Source organism: Acomys russatus, chromosome 31, assembly GCF_903995435.1.
Source record: "Acomys russatus chromosome 31, mAcoRus1.1, whole genome shotgun sequence".
Taxonomy (NCBI): Eukaryota; Metazoa; Chordata; class Mammalia; order Rodentia; family Muridae; genus Acomys; species Acomys russatus.
The window spans coordinates 29,762,664-29,779,821 of record NC_067167.1 but is presented as its reverse complement, the minus strand read 5'-3'; the positions used below and the strand labels follow the sequence as shown (position 1 = coordinate 29,779,821).

At 37.7% G+C, this 17,158-nt stretch overlaps 1 protein-coding gene across 2 annotated transcripts in view; it reads left to right on the top strand.

Annotated features, from left to right (window-relative positions):
• Syt1 (synaptotagmin 1) overlaps positions 1-17,158 on the top strand; it is a 402,656-nt gene that overhangs the window by 53,238 nt on the left and 332,260 nt on the right. For both annotated transcript variants that reach the window (XM_051139676.1, XM_051139675.1), the window contains exon 2: positions 3,491-3,556. The gene's annotated coding sequence lies outside the window, so the exon portion shown is untranslated. The remainder of the gene's footprint in view (positions 1-3,490; positions 3,557-17,158) is intronic.

Below are 17,158 nucleotides of genomic sequence, written 5' to 3'. Positions count from 1 at the left end.
TTCCTTAGCTTGCTTCTCTCTCTCTCTCTCTCTCTCTCTCTCTCTCTCTCTCTCTCTCTCTCTCTCTCTCCTCTTTCTCATTCTCTCTCTATTTGTATACCTATAAATATTCATGCATAGGCAGTCTATTTAGCAGTAGCTCATAATATGGGATTCTAATCAAAATTCTATCTTCAAAATTAAGCAACATACAGCATGTTTTAGATATTAAAAATTCTACAAATATTTTTATTTTGTTTTTGAAGGATACATACACAATATACATATAATTCACATATATAAATTAAATATAACATATTCCATTAATATATTTTCAACCACTGGAAATTGCATTGAGGACTAGGGATGTCATAACTTCTTACTTTATTGGGAATTTCAGTGTATTTTCTATGCTCAGGTTTTATTTTTACATTGCACATAATAGTTATCAGTGATGGGCACTATTCCTCTGGCACAGTCCCAATGCCTAATTTACAGTCCACAAATAAACTTCCTCATCTGTAGCAGTGATGGTGTTGACAGTTAGCTGCTCCTCACCCCCCACTTTCAACCATGCATGTCATCTGACCATGCAGTGTGTTCATTTATATTTATTTGTTTGTTTGTTTGTTTACTTTTAAGTAAAATGTTTTATTTATGTAGCTAAAAGCTTACATCCACTCAGTAATGACCTGGATAATGCCCTGTTTTCAAGAAGTATCTGCTTGCTGACTATTGTTCCAAGAATATGAACACAGGCCAAAAGATTTCTAACCAAATCCCTTAGGATTAGAAATCTCTGTGCTAAGAGCATTACTGCTCAGCCTTACAGCTATAGCCTAGCCATGAATCTCAGCATTTCTGTCAGATGTGATCCAAGAGAGAAGGCTGTGACTGTATCAACATCTTAGAGCTTTGACATATAAAGCTTTGGGGTTGGGCTTCTGTTATAAGTTGCTTGACTTAGAGCCTCAGAGATAGTGTTTGTGTGTGGCCTCCTTTCGAGATTTCATATTCTGTTCTCATTCCAACCCTAAGTGGCTATCTAACAGGACACCACCACAGTGAGCACTTAGTTAAGGTTAGTATCTCCATAAAACCAGAACACTTGACATAACTAAAAATAAATGTTAATCATTATCAATGTGGAAATAAGCATATTTTTAAAAGCTTTATAGGTGCTTCTTTTAAGACTCCAATAGAAAATTACTATGGATGATTCCATGCCCATTAAAAATGGTAAAAAGAAAAAAACAAAGCATGTACACTGTTCATAATATCTAAAACATATAGTGTTTGGTTTAATTCTGTACATTACATTATTATAAAAGCTAAAATTATAAATGGCTCATTTGCTGTCTACTTCTACCAAGAGCATCTGTAAATCTCAAGACAGTATTCTTTGCTCCTTTTCAAGCCCACATAGATGAAAATAACAATAAAACCTTATCAGTTTTATCGGCTTTGAGTGTATCTAATATTTTATGAAAATACATAAACCTACCAAACAAAGCATTATTTTTTAATTAAGCATTTTGTATTTTTTACACAGACATTTATATTATTACACATATATACAATAAACTACCTATAGCAAGAAGAACCATGACACAATCAGGAATTATTTAAATGTTATATTCTTAGTGTTTTGGCTGTTTATATTTGACAGCCTTGAAGAAAACATCTTTCCTATCTTGGTGCATCTAAAATTCTGAATGTAAATCAATCTCCATCACATGTTGTTACTATTTTTTAAGTTACATGCCAAATCACAAAAGAAAAACTAGACATAATACAAGAAATAAGCTAGCTGAGTGGATCTAATGGCTGAGTCTGCCTTCACTTACAGGCAGGTAAGTGATGAACGGGGCCACAGCAGTGATGTGGCCTGATTTTTGTTTTATTTTCCATCTAGATTAAAAAGAAACCACTTATACATTAAGGAGACAGTAACTAGCTACCATAAAAATACTGTCTACAAGCATATTCAGAGCATGGATTAAGTGTAGTTGTTTGTTCCCTACAGTAGAAAGGGCTTGCCCATTTATCTTTGTAACAGCTATTCCTGTAAAACCAAAATGAAATCAAAGCCCTGTAAGTCGCACAAGCTGTTGAATCCTTCTCCAGCATCCCTTAGGGAAGCCTGACCCTTGCTGAGTAATAATGGTAAGTACGTATAGCATCAAATCTTCTCTTATATTTTGATAGCATATATTTTTTTCTCTAACACATTTTCCAGTTTCTTATAAAGTGCTGCATGGCACTGTATTTTAATGTGCACACACATAGAAACTTGTTTTCAGTTTTACATCAATAAAATATGGCAGTATAGTACGACAATCTAATGGGACTTTACATAAAATTGGCTGTGGCTTGAAATCGTATGTTACAAGGCAGTCAGGTAGATCTAAGTGCATTTGAACATCAATGTTGCTCCTGAGTTTTCCTAGAAAACAGTTGCGTTATGAGCAGGACTGAAATGAAAGCACCACTTGGAAAGCAAACAGAACAGACGCAGTGAGTGCAGCTGGAGAAGCATAGCTGTCAAGTCAGATCTGTTCCACCCAGCACATCCACGAGCCAGAAGCCAGAGACGCTGCGGCTGTAATGGTTAACAGTTCTATTGAACACACTGGAAGGCTATTGGAAGCCTATTTTTAAATCTTTTGTTGTGTCCATGAACTTCACATTCAGAGAACTAAGAGTGGTGAGAACTCATAGTAGAAGGTTCTTACCTCCTGTATCGTTAATTTTTCGTGTATGGGTTTCCTACCTTGTCAAACCAGATCAGAAATTCTCGGCTACATTATATTATTTACAACATTAAAGCAGTCATGATATAGACTCTTAAAATGGACTTTAGATCTTAATTCTGTGATACTAAATTGAATGCTGTATGTTTAATATACTAATGTGTACTTACTTTTCTCCTAATGCTTGATGGGTTTATATGTCTGTAAACATGCGTGTTAACAGATATATCCAGTGCGGTACAAGAGGACTAGGCTATACCCAGACCATGGTTAAGCTCTAAAATTAGAGAAGTGGATACAACATATTGAAGGTTTTCTAACTCTAGGAAAATATGTAAAATTTGAGATAAATGTATGAGATTGATTTATAGTGCTCATCAATTCTTGATATAGAAATGGACATGAATTGACTGGAAATTGTGCAAGACAATAAGTATAATGGCTCAATATTCTGTCGCACTTTCTCGTTTTCATTCTTAAAAAACTGACACACTATCAGGAGCATCACATTATAACTTACATTTTATAAAATGAGTATGTAAATTATCAACATAGGCCTGGTCAAATTCTCAAACCAAGCTTAAAGTTCTATTTTTTTTCTGCACTGTATTGTGTATACTAAATAGTCATATTGGCAGCATATTTTGTATTTAGGTGGATGTATTGCAGAAATTTAAATTGGAAATATTAATAAAATGAATATCCTATTTAAGACAGTCTCAAGTGATTATCATCTGTTTTCTTTTGTTTTGTTTTAGATTGAAGAAAGGAGATTCTGAAAGAAACAGAAAACCCCAATATACCAGAATACCCCCAGCAGAACAGTAAGTGTTTTAATGACAAAATAATTATATCAGCCCTTCTGCAAAATTAGATCATCATTTGCACAAATATTCACCTTCCTAATGTTTCAGATTAGAAAACAGAATTGCAAGCTAGTGGTGCATTCTGAAATTCAGTTTCGAGTCACTAGCGCCCGCTGGAAGTAATTTATCCTATAATCCTCTTAGATAAGTGGGCAGGTAATCTGTGTGATACCATCTCTGGTGCTGAAATATTTAGGTTGACTCCAAACATTTTGAGTAACATTGAATCATTCCAAGGGGAAAGAAGTCGGAAATTGTAGTAAGCACACTGTTTAGTTTTCTTGTGGATGATAAAAAAATACTCATTTTGGACATTTTTAAAGGTTAATATAGCTTATTTACTAAAGTATGTAAAATAATTACATTAAAAGTTAAAATCCATAGCTTATTCTCATTATTCTATTTCTTTCCAACAAAATTATTTTCTTTTTTAGCTATGGTTTTCTACCAGTAATAGATTTCTAAATATATTTTTATTAGGCAGAATTGTGTATATCTTGATGTCATCACTTTGTGATAGATTTGATGACATTATAAAGGATACTGAGATGCAAACAAGCCTAAAGTTTAATTGCCTACATCATATGACTTTAATAGTATTGTTGGTCTGAAAATAGCTGGAAATTGTAGTTCTCCAAAAATCTGAATAGAAATGTCACATTTTCTCAGAGCCCTAGCGGTACCATCACTGCGCACGTTATTAATGACCATCTTTACCGATCTTCTGTATGCACACAGTTATTTGATTTGCCAAGTGAAGTAGGATTTAGTTAGGCACATTTGGGAAGGTTCACATTCTTATAATGAGACTTGCTTATTTATTTGAAGCAATCCTGAGGCGAACGGCTTGTTTTCAGGGGAGAACCAGTGCGTCTTCTTTGTGTATTGCTTGTGACTTAGTCATCTCAGCCTCTGAGTGTCTTCTACTTAACAAGTGTTCCTTAAGTTACTCAAAGCTAACCCCATAAACAATTAAAAACCCAAGTCTAATCTAAATGTGTATGCTTCTGTACATGTAATTCATTCCATTAATATATATTTACATATTTTTGGACAAGGCTACTCTGATTTAAATTGTTAGAAGTATCTTCATGTCTCCTTTATTCTATAAAGAGGCTGCTGCCTCAGAGTTGGCAATTTCCAGAATAAAGCAGAATAGGCAAACAAATGCACTGCGAAGTTCCTAGTGACTATTAAAATAGTCCTATCAAAAAAGGGTTCTTATTATTTATATTAAATTAAAAACATAAGTGTAAAGGCTTTAACACAGGAGAGGCATACAAACCCCTATGATATTGGCTTAAAGTTCACAGCTTAAGGTGGGGAAAGCTGATAAGTAAAGTATTACTAGAAAAAAAATTTAGAGTGCATGGCATTTATATTTCCCAAAAGTTTTGCGATTAAAATAAGGTCTTGGGGATAAAGGCCTGTTGAAACTGTTTTTAAATAGTATTTTTCCTTTCAATCTCTGAGAGCTCAGTAACATAGTGAAAGATATTATGGTCCACTCTCTTTGATTACACTAGATAATGATAATAACAGAAGAGACATCAAAAAATCACTCAGACACTCAGACATACTCCTTGGGAACTATTCACATTATTCTAGATTTGCTAAACCTTACTAAATTCTTGTGGGAGTTGATATCCTCACTCAAAGTACAACTACTGTTAATGCCCTCACTTTCCTGGGATGACAAATAGAGTGTGAAGTTTCGGTTTTGGTAAGAAAACTCTACTAGGAAAAAAAAAAAAGACTTTAACCAAAACATTTTTCTCTGAATTATTCTGTGAATAAATATTATTTGACAATGATCCTCACAAGTTCCATTGAGTCAAGTCTTTCATTATTAGAAGCAACCACTCACTGTTATCAAAAACTGGAAGCCTGAGTGGGGTTTGAGGGTGGCGACGTGGCAGCTGCAGTGTGATAGTTCTGTAGAGCTAGGGGAAACATACAAGCAGTCCAGTCTAGCTGGGTGTGGTGGAGCACACCTGTAATCCCAGCACTCCAGGAGGCAGAAGCAAGCTAATCTCTGTGAGTTTGAGGCCAGCCTGGGCTACAAAGTGACTCCAGGACAGGCAAGGCTGTCTCGACAAAAACTAATTAATAAATGAAAACAAGCACACTAGTCTAATGGCTGCATTTTACTGGTTGCTTCCTCTAACACACGGAGGGTAAGGCAGGCTAAGCCCTTCACCTGAGTTCTCATATCTAGCAACTGAATTGAGGATTCAGGTCTAATTAGCCAACTAACATTTTTTCCTGTGTGTTAATGTTGACAAAAAGTTCTCATATAGAGAGTGACGGTGGACTGATGGATAGATGAAATACAAAGGAAGAGAGAGGACAAAGAGGGGAGCGGAGGGGAGGGACATGAGAGGGGAGGAGGTGAATTTGTTTGGTCCTTATTTGGTTGCAGATACTCTACTAGACATGGGATCTATTTTAGCTGATTATCAAAATAGATGATGGAAATGAGAGCTAAATACTGCATGAAGTTAACCTCCTTTTAATCAATAGGTAGAGTTACTGTTAAAAATCAATCTTTATTTTCTCTCTTCTCAAGGTACCACTCTTAGCACAGACAACCTTCAGAGGCAAGGCATTTTTCATTCTCTATAAATGATAGCATAACGGGAGTAGTAGAAAAATAAAGAAAGCTATATTATTGACTTGCAGTAAGAAATGGTCTTTTCAAGGTACCCCATCTTATTAGCAGCAGTCAAATTATTTAATATTCTTTCCTCAATATTTTATTTTTAAAAAAATCAAAATATAATTTTAAATTTTTGTTTCTTTCCTTCAGACATTTATTAAAATGTTTCCTGTAATTATCTTTTTTTTTTTTTTTTTTTAGTAGCTAAAACATAGTTCCCTGATGCAATTTTTTTTTCTTTTCTTTTCAAACACCAAATAGTTTCAGTGTAGCTAACTAGCTTTGGAAAATTCTGTGTCCAAATGCCAGCTGCACCATTTATTAGCTCTGACATCTAGGGCAATGTAGTATATCTCTACATGTGTTAAGCCTCCACTGAGTGTCTGTGTGGTCATTAAATGAGTGACATGTGTTGTCTTTATGCCGTAGAGTTAGCACACTCCACATTATGGTTTAAAGTACCACATTCTGGTACTTGAAACAACCCAGCCCATTTCTAGAACTGTATTTTTAGCGTTTATTTGTGCTTTCATTAGTATTTTCTTTTGTTCTGAATAATATAATTTTCCTTGATTCAGAAATTTGTAATGGAAATGTATAAGGAAAATTCCTTTCAGGAATCATTTGTGTTTTAAAATGTATAAGTGCAGAGTCACAGAGGTTTGGGGATCTCAGGGGTCTGATAGAAGTGTTGTTTTTACTTCCTCTGATGAGGGGATGAGATGAGAGGTATACCCAAGCTGTGTGAATTCCTACCTAACTATTCCTAGACCTAGGCCTTGGAAGCTTCTAGCATCTATGCAATTTGATCTTTTGAAAGTCTGGACCATGAAGGTTTCAGCTTCCAGCCCTCCATCTGCTAACCTAAGCCTGGAATGTTTTTAGCGTCTTTCTTGTTCTTTCTGAGCTCTGGCTTGCTGGTTCAACTCAAGTGTTCTGACTCAAAACTCCTCCCCGAGCTGACTGATTCAAACTGGCTTCTCTCAGCTTCTCACTGGATTGCTCTGCTTGGAAAATCTGCCTCTAAACTCCATGAACTCAACTGCACTTAACTGAACTCCCTGAACTGCACTGAACTGACTCACATGCTCTCTCTGTGCTGCTCTTAAGTAGCTTCTTTTTCCTTTCTGTCCTGGTGAGAGTTGGTCATATCCCATCTCTTGACTCATTCTGTCAAATCTTTCTCTGATTTGTCACTTTGTCCCTGTATTAGATGTCATTGTTTGGGATTAAAAGTGTATATTCCACCCAGAGGGATTTAAAGGCGTGTACTAAGGATGTGTCTGTATTCCAGCCTGATCACATAGACTAGATGTGGCCCCTTGCCAGAACAGCCATGTTACTGGATTAAAATCTCTTTACAGAGATTAAATCAAGTGGGTCAGCTCTCTGAATAACCAGTTTTTGATCCTCTGTGATTACAATCCACTCTCTTCTCTGTCTGCTGCAGCTTACTATTGGGCAGCATTGTGACATTGTTTTCCTTTGTACCTACAAATGCTTATACAATTCAAGTTCCATTTCTACCACCTGCTGGCTCTGTCTCCAAAAACAGAGTGCATAGGCTGCCTCTGTGTCCTCTGTAAAAGTGAAAATAATGTTGGTTTTATAGGTTTTTTTCTATGAGAATGAAAAGAATAACTTCTTATTATAGCGCCCATAAATAGTAATTATATAATTGCTATTAATAGCATCTCCCTTGAGTTATCAAAGAAACATTCTTTTTAAATTGTATAACTTTTACATATCTGCATGGGCTAAAGGAGAAGGGAGCAATGAAGGACGAAAGAAGGGCGGTAGACGCTGGCCGAAATTATCTTGCTCTTAAAGCAAATGTAGATATTAGACATGGAAGTAGGGTGGCTCCCTTTCATAGCATCCAGAAGAAGGCTCAAAGCCTTGGTCTTCTGGACCCAGAAATGAGCAGAGTCAACAGGCACTATGATGCTCAGAGTGACAGAAAGGCTTTCTCCCTTACCTCCAGATTATTGCATTGAGTACTATACACATAAGTTTGCTTGCCATGCATGTTACAGAGGCAGGAGTCCAAAGTATGGCACAGTTTGTTTGTGTTCTTATTTGTTATACATCTTGACTACATTTTCCCTCCCTCCACTCCTCCAAGCTTGACCCACATCTCCTCTCCCAAGTAGGTCTTTTCCTCTTCTTTTTCTGTTCAGAAAAGAGCAGACCTCCAAGAGATGACACCCAAGCAGAACAAAACAAGATGCAATAAGGCAATTTAATGGCACTGCCTCACACCTTTCATGATAAGCACACAGAACATTTGTATATGGTAACTAAAGTTAAAACTACAAAATTATCCTTCCACCTAAACAAATGTCAAGTACTAAAATTGCATATTTTTATAGTATGCCTCCATGATAAAGACTATTTATGCATTTATCAACATTTTTGGTATCTCAGTTAGTTATCTTTGTTGAAGTCTTTGATCACCAAATTAAGTGGGAGTGTTGTTTCAGTCTTTCTCTTGAAAATACCATGAAAATCTCTTTATAATGCCCCTATGGACTATCAATACTAACCCCTCTTCACCTCTTAATGCCAAATCTTATTCTGCCTCTAAAAGATACGTATACCCTGACCTTAAAAATTGTACAATTGCATAATTCTAAATATATCCAGTTCAACTACAAGGAAATTGGATAATTATCACTGTGGTTCATCAAAAGCAAAGCCATAGACAAATTTATCATACAATGAAAAGGCTGAGAGAGCCACAAAAAATGGGCAGTCTTCAGCATATGATAGAGTTATATAACAAATCTATTTTAAGGTGTTATCTCTCATTTCTTAAAATGGATATTTACCCAGAATATGCCCCACCACAAAGCTGTGCAAATCCACAGTTCATATGCCGATACAGTATTTACCGCTTGCAAAGTGGGGACTGTGAGAGTGCAGGAAGGACAGGCAACAGTATCTGTCTCCATGTCTTTGAACCTAGGCCAAAATTTCAAAAATAACTAAGGCTAGCTTCTGACACGGCCTCTCTTTCTATCCCCTCCCCCAATAGAAGCCGTTTCCCACCTTCTATTCTTCTGTAGGCACATTGTCTCACATATGATTGGAGTCTCACATATCACTACATATGCCTCACTTTTTTCCTGGTGAAAATACCCAGTGCAGCTGGTGTGGAGAAACAGAGAAGTAACTGAGCCGAAGTATGCATTTCCCATCATGCCTTGCATTTTTTCTTCCCTCCCATCTTCCACAACTGCCAATCCAAATAGACAAGCATTTTAAAGGATTGTAGGTCATGTCAAGTAGTAGACTATAAACTTAAGTACAGTCAAAGAGGCCATGTTAGGACAGCAACCAACACAGGAGAGGCTGGGCCTTCTAGGCAGCATGCCTGCACTGTCCTAAAGGTATTGTTTCATTTTCTTCTAATCCTCTGCTTTGGTCTTTATTTTAATATGGATACATTGTGTTACTGGATCTACCAAACTGAAGGGAGAAGCTTTCAGTAAGGTACAACAGACTGGCCAGGGATTAGCTATGTTTTTCATAATGTAAGGTAAGACTCTCATACAGTGTCCATGACTGATCTCATACAACTGCCTCTTAAGTACCCCACGTATAAAAGTACACAGTAATAGAATAAATATTTACTTGTCCCTCTATATAAAGAAAATGTTTTAATTTTCCTTTTATTCATGTAGACCCCTCTTTGCAACTGAAAACTCACATGAGGTAAATAATTTACATTTCTAATGGACAGTTTTTATCATAAGTTTGGACACAAATATAATCAATATGGCATTGATAATATAACCCTTCTAGCAATGATTGAGAAATGTGGCTGCACTTTCTTATGCCTATGTCAACAATTATGGAAGTGGCATCATAGGTGGGTCAGTTTCTTACTTATAGTCTCTTGCATATGCCCAACTCTTTTCTGGGTGCTCCTAAGAACTTACTAGAACAGCAGAGGATGCTACGAACTGAGTGTTTACTCCCTGCTGAGCCCTTCACGTGCCATTGCATGCCTGTGAGGTGCACTGTCACATCCACTTACTATAAAGGATGACAATGAGATACTGAAGTGTAGCCTGACTGGCTCGAGGAGGCACTCACATGCATGTAGAGCCAGATACAGACCCCCATTCTGCAAAACGCTAGAACCTTAGCTCTGGGGTGTTCTGAAAAACCCTTTCACATGCGTAGAATGGAATGATAGTTTGATGAATTTCTCCCTGTGTAGTGCGTAAGCTGCTAGGTGTGATGGGATCTTTTTTTTTTTTTTTTTTTATCTCAGACCCTGAAACAACAGTGATCTTCACTGGAGTTTGAACCACTGACAATAGCTCAACCCAGATCTGTCATAGCCCCACATTTATTAAATGTTCTCATGCCTGATTTCTTCCTCATTGGAACTATATTAATGTGTGCTGTAGACCATACATCAGAAAACCTTTCATTTTCCAAAGATATATCTCTGGCATCACAAAAATCCATAATTTATGTTAGATATTTTTAACTGTACTGAAACGCATAGAATGAAAGCTGTACTATTTTGTCCATGTTTGGATACACAGTTCGGTGCCATTAACTCCCCATTGTTGTGCACCCACCTTTATGGTTCAAAACACACACACACTAGAGGTTTCATTTTCCAACACCTTAACTGTCAGACCCATTAAACAATGACTCTTCATTCCCAGGGAACTTTCAAGTTACATTCTGCTTCTATGAATTTGACAACTACTCTCCATATCACATAACTTTGGAATCACATATTTACCCTGTGGTAACTAGCTTCCTTCATTTAACATAGTTCCAAGTTTACCTGAATGTCTTTTTCCTAAGGGTCACTATTCTGATATGTGTAATTACATTTTGTTAAACCATAGTTTAATAATGTCACCATATGAAATGGAATCGTTGTGTTAGCTTCCATAAATAATATGATTAAAATGTAGACATACAAAACATTCATAATTTGTAGGATAACCCCCTCATTATAGCATAACTTCTAAATTAATGACAGAAAAATAATTCACAATCGACAATCAAAATAAAGCAAAAAATTGGTTTGATAATTAGAGTCCCTGAATCATAAATAAAGCACATCTTAACTGTTCAGATTGGAATTAGCCAATCTTCATTCGATTGTCTCTTTATATAATGATGGTTTCTTCAAAGATTTTTAAAACTAAACAGACTTAATTTAACATTTCTCTAAAAGCAAATAGAATAGTAAAGGAACTATTGATTCAAAACAGAAATGTAAATGCATTCAAGGTTTTAGTTTTACTAAGATTTGTCATCTGTCTGGTATGTAATGCTATTCAAGATTACTGGCAAGTCTTAAATGAATACAAGGAAAATGACCTATTCATTCCTCCCCTTCACATATTTAACAAGCATTCTTTGTCTACTTCATAATATTTTCACAGCTATAATTCACTGGATATAAAATACACACATATGTATGAATCTTCTGATACAAGTGTTACCCTTATTCTGTAAGGCAAATGTAACAAATTTGTACATAACGAAGCTGGGGACTTGAAAGGTTAAATGACTTTTACAACTAGCAGCTGTCAGAATTGGAAGAAGAGAACAAGGTTCTCACTCCATTAGTCCACATGCCCCCTTCCATTATAGTAGAAAGGGAATCCATTTTATATTGATTATTGTACAATCATGTAGAGAGAATATGTGCTTTGGAAGGCAGTAGGTGGAGCTAGCTTAATTACAGCCGGAAAAGCTTTACGAAGAAAACAAAAGCATTTCCTCCTGACACTGTGACAGATTTCCATGCTGTTTTTTTTTTTTTCATTATAATGGTTATAAAATCTTTAATTAAGCACATAGTATGTATTGTGCCTGTACTATGTAAAAAATATAAATGAACATATTTGTGTCTTTCCACCATGTCAGAACTTATTGAATGACAGTGGTTTAAATCATAGTAAGTAGCCAGATAATTTAACTTTCCTGAAGAATTCTGCCTGAGTTGAACACAAGGTCTTTTCTTCTAATTGCAATTACTGATATTAGCTCCCGGGTAACATATTAAAAATCTCAAAGCAAATATCCCTGTGCGTACATACGCATGTGTAGGTAGGAAGATGATTGCAAAGGGTAAAAGAAGCAAGCCACTTTTAGGCAGTGTCAAAGGAGACCTAAGGAGACAAACCTGTAAGAATCCATTACTGACCATTGGCTAGATCTGGTCAGAACATTCTCTACAGTTGAGTGGAGAGTGGGATATGACTTTCTCACGTACTCTGGTGCCTCGCATTTGACCATGTCCCCTGGAGGGGGAGACCTGGTGGCACTCAGAGGAAGGACAGCAGGTTGCCAAGAAGAGACTTGATACCCTATGAGCATATACAGGGGAAGATAATCCCCCTCAGGAACATTCATAGGGGAGGGGAATAATGGGAAAATGGGAGAGAGGGAAGAATGGGAGGATACAAGGGTTGGCATAATCATTGAGATGTAACAAGAACAAATTAATAATACTAATAAAAAAAGAATCTGTTACTGCTAAGAAACCTTGAAAGGAACTGAACTACAGACACTAGAAAAGCTGTGTGGCTCTGAATCAGGCCATAGCAAGTCCCAGGCTTGAGGATGTAGCTTCAGAGTAGAAAACAACAGTGAAGGTAAAAGGGCAGGATGGGGTCCCTGTAGAGGAATGGATGGATGGCATTATAGCTAAGTAGGCTGCATTAGCAGTGAGGCTGGGCCAAGTCACAGTGCCCTAGGACAGTCAGAAGAGACTTACACCAACTCCTTGGTCTGTTGTATCTGAGAAAGTCATGGGTGAGGTTCCCTGCTGTGCCTGTGATCCATCAGTGCATCCTCTCCATGCATGTTGGCTACTTCATAAAGTGACGCCTGTACCAATCCCAGGGAGAAGTCGTTCATCATTATTGCCCTGTGGGTGGAGCTGGATAGATGGCGATGTCCACCTGTCCACTTAAGTGCAGAGTCATCCTCTAACCTGAAAATAGAGAAGGGAGCTGATTATAAAATGTAGACACTCATGGCAAGATACAATCTGAAATAATAAACAGATGTAAGGGGCATGGAGTACTTAAGGCAGGGCACAGCCTGAGCTATGCATATGGCTGGTTAGAGCTAAAGCTGTAACCAGATCTTCGGAGCTCAGCCCTTGAAGCTTACATTTTCCCAGTGAGAAGCAACTGTTTTTAACGCATTTCTTTCCTTATTTATCTCCTGCATAACATTCCATTCTGCAGAAGCCTAGATAGTGGAATAATAGAAAGACAAGCTATGAATTCAGAGAAAGTAATCTTTTGCTAGTTTCTGTTCTTAATCATGTGTCCGTATGACCTTGTATCCTATCTAGAAGCTGTATACACCCACAGCGATCCTCAAAACTGTGGCCCGTGACACTTTCTTATTACTCTCTGATGTGTTGACTGAGTCACCGGACCCTGCTTCTGTGTTACTTTATGTTACTGTACTGGTGGGAAATTTCACAGTACTGCCGTGCTTTCATCTAAAATGGTTTCGTGTTTTGCTTGGGAAAGACAAGCCTACTAGTGTCCTATTGATTCAGATGCTTCCTGACAGCCGCTGCCTGCCAGCTTTGCCTTCATTGACTTTCCAATGTTACAAATAACTCGCATGTACAATCTGGTCCTGAGGAGCACAGAAAGTTCCCCCACTGCGCATGAAGCTGCAGCAGCCCTGAGTCTTGGGGTAGCGAGTGTTTATTATCTTTCTGAAAATCACCCACTTGCCCTTCACGGCTGCCACGAAAGAGTTGTGTTTTCTCTCTATTCACTTTCTTCTCTTTCTTGTTTTGTTTTCACAGGCCTTCCAATGGGCCACTTATTCCTAAAGTATAAATCCCATTCTTTGACATTCCATGCCCCCGCCCATGATGACAGAAATTTGAAGTACAAAGTCAGACGTATTCATATAAAAGACAGTCTTTTTTTGGTTGGAACACCTGGAGTATAAGATAACTTGAATTTCTTCTTGGTGACCTATTATCCTTCCTCTGAGTGCCACCAGGCGTCCCCATCCAAGGGACATGGTCAAATATGGGGCACTAGAGTTTGTGTGAAAGTCAGATCTCTTTCTCCACTTAACGGTGGAGAATGTCCTGTCCATCGGCTAGTCTGGGTAGGGGTTCGAAGTTTACTGCCTATATTTTCCTTGGCTGGTGCCATAGTTTGAGGATGACCCCAGGGCCCAGACCCGCCTGTAGTTTTCCAGGACCCTCTGGATCCTTCTATTTCCTCATTCTCCCAGGCTTCTCAGACCTAAAGTCTCAATAGGATGTCCTCCTCTCTGACCCACTTTCCTGGATAGGTCACCAAGAAGAGACTCCATACCCTATGATACAGAGGAAGGAGGTCCCCCTCAGTCACAGACATAGGGGAGGAGAATAGGGGGAGAAGCAGAAGGGAGGGAGGAATGGGAGGATACAAGGGATGGGCTAACAACTGAGATGTAATTTGAATAAATTAATAATTAAAAAAGGAAAAAATTTTTTTAAAAATCTAAAAATTAAAAAACCATTAAAAAAAAGATAACTTGAATTTAAGTGCTGTCTCGGTTTATGTAATTCAGAAGAAATGTTTTTTATAGGATTTTTCTTTTTCTTTTCCCACTAATTTAATCACTTTACAGCCTGGTCACAGGTCCCCTGCCCCTTCTCCTCCCAGTCCCACCCTCATAACCCATCCTCTCATCACCCCTCCCCTTCTCCTCAGAGAAAAGGAGCGCCCCCAATAGTGGTGGTCCACCACCATGTATTAACCCACCCTGGCACCTCAATTCCCAGCATGACTAAGCACATTCTCTCTCACTGAGGCCAGACAAGGCAGCCCAGCTAGGGGAAATAGCTCCAAAGGCAGGCAACAGAGTCAGAGACAGCACCTATTCCAATTGTAGGGGACCCGCATGACCATGAATGCTCTTTGGTTAGTAGTTCAGTCTCTGTGAGCCTCCATGAGTCCAGGTTACTTGACTCTACAAGTCTTTCTGTGGTGTCCTTTACCCTTCTGCCTCTCTCAATCCTTCCTTCCACTCTTCCATAAGACTCTCTGAGCTCTGCCTATTTTTTGGCTGTGGGTCTCTGCATCTGTTTCCATCAGCTTCTAGATGAAGCCTCTCAGAAGACAGCAATGCTAGGCTCCTGTCTGTAGTTAGAGCAGAGTATCATTAATAGTATCAGTGTGTTGATTTTCTAAACTAATGGGTGATTAGACTATAATGTCTCTGCTAATTGCAAAAAAAAAAAAAAAAAAAAAAAAAAAAAAGAACTATGTTTATTGAATAGCTACCATTTCCAAAATATGTTCTTAGCAATTTTTATATGCTATGTATAGTTTTGACAACTCTGTTATTAGGTAGATTTAGCTTATTTTATAGATGAGGAAACTAAGACACCGAGAAACTCAGTGGCTTTTTCATCTTTCTAGTCATGGCTGACTTTTAATTACCTCAGTAATGGAAATGACATTTGGACTACAGTCAATCTCACCAAACTGCTGTTTATACTTTGTATTTTACTGTGCTTTTTATAATAGCATCTCAGGCTCTAAGTAGATTATAAATTAAGTTATCACCTTGTGTGATATTTCTTTCCTACCAATTGTCTATGTTTGTTTGTATTTTATCAGAGTAGAAAACAACTGCTGAATTTATGCCCTTGAGAAGTGAGTGGGATTATGTTTATTCAGGCAATAGTTGCCTGAAGCAAAATAATAACAGTGCTTGCGACCACCCTTTGCTGACCCTCTAAGCTCTATAAGAAATGCTTGGGTACCCATTATTTTCTGCTGTTTCCTACCAGGATTCCATCTCCGCCCTTTAAGATATGACAGCCAGTATAATCTTTCTTCATATGACCTTCTAACCCAAAGCACACACTCATTCATATGCAGCAATAAATGTATGGAAGACATGGGAAGGGAAGGATGTACAAAGAAAAATGAAAATTTATTGTCTTCCATAATGATATTGAAAGCTGGGCCCTAAGTACATAATTCTCTCATCACCAGTAATTCACAAAACCAATGACATTATAATCTCTAAAGCCATAAAAATTGAACTAAGTAAAAACTAAGCGCAAGGTTTCTCTATTGCCAAAGGTACCGTGCTATTTATAATGCTAGAGTGTCACTTCCTCTCTGGTCTTACTCTCCCTGTACTGACCTTCTCTGCTGGATGATGTGTGTCTCTCTGCTCCTTTCTTCCCTGTGAGATGCCCTCGTGTGGGCAACATGAGCTGTCTCCTCACCTGCAGTCTCCAGTGAACATGCAGTCAGTAGAGAATAAAGCATAGAAACAATTCTTGTCAGCCATGCAGCAGCTCTGGACCATGCACTGGGACCTGGTGCTACTATAGTCACTAGAAGAATGTTGGCAGGAAGGAGCAGGGAATACAGTGACATGGAGAGTGGAGGAATGAGGGAAATGGGAAAAGATGATGATTGGAGAATGGGGAAGTAGGGGTGGGGGGCCAGAGATGCAAAATTAAAAATGTAAAGTTTGACCCTGTCATAAACATTTGTTCATTTGTTCCAAATCCTATTGGGTTCTTTTTTTTTTTTTTTTTTTTCACCAGAGAATTTTAATGGAATAAATATTTCAGTACAGATGATGGAAACAGTTTGAGTACTACATGAAAGGTCATATCTTAAGCATTTTCTCTCCTCTAAATTGAAACTTCATTTTTTTTTATATAGTACAGTCTTTATGCTTTCAGATATGAGGTGAAGCCTTTGGGTACATGGGGTACAGTTAGCCTACAAAGATTAGAAAGTACTCACATATGTCTTTACAGTAAACAAATGAGGAAAGCAAATGTAGAAATAGGCTAACCCAAACCAACCATTACCGTGAGTATCTGGGAGTGTCTATATATTCTCCATGAGGTT